This window comes from Ceratotherium simum, chromosome 4 (genome assembly GCF_057802395.1).
Source record: "Ceratotherium simum simum isolate JZ-2026a chromosome 4, ASM5780239v1, whole genome shotgun sequence".
Taxonomy (NCBI): domain Eukaryota; kingdom Metazoa; phylum Chordata; class Mammalia; order Perissodactyla; family Rhinocerotidae; genus Ceratotherium; species Ceratotherium simum.
Genome location: NC_141903.1, coordinates 57,047,565 through 57,049,331, shown reverse-complemented (window position 1 = coordinate 57,049,331; position 1,767 = coordinate 57,047,565). Strand labels below are relative to the sequence as shown.

At 44.9% G+C, this 1,767-nt stretch overlaps 1 pseudogene; it reads left to right on the top strand.

The window, feature by feature from the left end:
* Positions 1–822: 822 nt before the first annotated feature.
* LOC101393344 (GTP:AMP phosphotransferase AK3, mitochondrial pseudogene) lies at positions 823–1,521 on the top strand (annotated as a pseudogene).
* Positions 1,522–1,767: the final 246 nt, after the last annotated feature.

Genomic DNA, 1,767 nt, shown 5'->3' with positions numbered 1-1,767 from the left:
TTTAACGTAAACTGAACATAAATTATATCATTCTGCAACTTTTTGCACTTAGGGTGTCTTAGAAATCGTTTCATGTTAGCGCATAGAGATCTGCCTCCACCTTTTAGCTGGTGCATAATATTCCACGTATGGCTAAGGTTCATTTAGCTATTCTCTTATTGGTGAACATTTAGATTGTTAACAATTTTTTGCTGTTATGAGGTAAGGCTGAAGTGAACATGCTGTATGTGCCTTCTTGTTTTCACGTGAGAGTGTTTGTCTAAGGAAGATACTGAGAAGTCTTTTTTTAAAAAATTAACCAACACCGCCAAGTTGTCTTCCAAACTAGCTGTGTGGACACCCCACCAGTGGAGTATGAGAGACCTATTTACTCATACCTTTGCCAACATTTGCTTCTAGATGCTCTGGACTGTTCCACTGATATGTCTATTCCTGCAGACTCATATCATTAATTCTGGGAAATTCTAGTCTATTCTCTAGTTATTTCCTTAAATATTGTATCCCTCCATCTTCTTCATTTTCTGCCTGTGCATGGTGGAACTTTTGAATCTCCACTTTGTTTCTTAATTTTCCTTTCATACTTACTGTCTCTTCAGCCCTTTATACTGCATTGTGGGAGAACTCCTTGGCTCAATATTTCAACTCACAAATTTGCCCTTAGTAGTGTCCATTTTAAAATACCGTTTCCATTAAGGGTTGTGCCCTCTCGGCGCGCGTCCTCGCGGTGCTGCCCGGGGCCGCGGACCATGGACCCCGGGAGCGCGCAGGCCGGGTCCGGGCCCAGTTCCCCCGGACCGTGCAGCCCAGCCTCCCTCAGTGGCCATGGGGGCCACGAGGCCGCTCCTGCGCGCCGTGATCATGGGCTCTCCGGGCTCCCGCAAGAGCACCCTGTCGTTGCACATCAGCAAACACTTCGAGCTGAAGAAGTTCTCCAGCGGGGACCTGCTCTGAGACAACATGCTGAGGGACACAGAAATTGGTGTGCTGGCCAGAATTTTCATGGACCAGGGGAAGCTCATCCCAGACGACGTCATGACTCGGCTGACCCTTCACGAGCTGAAAAAGCTCACCCAGTTTAGCCGGTTGTTGTGTGGTTTCCCCAGGACGCTTACACAAGCTGCAACCCTGGATAGAGTTTATCAGATACACCCGGTGATGAACCTGAACGCGCCCTTTGAGGTTGTCAAGCAATGTCTCACTGCTCGCTAGGTTCATCCGGCCAGTGATCGCGTCTACAACCTAGAATTTAACCCTCCCAAAGCTGTTGGAGTGGATGATCTGACTGGAGAGCCTCTCATTCAGCGTGAGGATGATGGATCAGAGACCCTTATCAAGAGACTGAAGGCTTATGAAGACCAAACCAAACCAGTCCTGGAATAGTACCAGAAAAAGGGGGTGTTGGAAACATTCTCTGGAATGGAAACCAACAAGATCTGGCCCTGTATACCTGCTTTCCTGCAAACAAAAATTCTAGGAATACACCAGAAGCATCAGTTATTCCGTGAGGAAAAATGCTTGTAATTAGCTAGATGAACAGAGTTTCTTCCTTCTTTCATTTAGAATTTCCTGTTCTAAGGCTCTACCATGTAAGACTTCTTTGGAAATTATATTAGTTTCATTTCTATGGATTTTATGCTGGATTCTAAGGATATGCCAAATGAGTCTGATACTAAGATTTGTCATTTGAAATTCTCTAGTATGTTTTACCCAGCTATCTTCTATGGGTATACAATTCAAAAACATCAGAAATGTCTAAACTTTAACAAA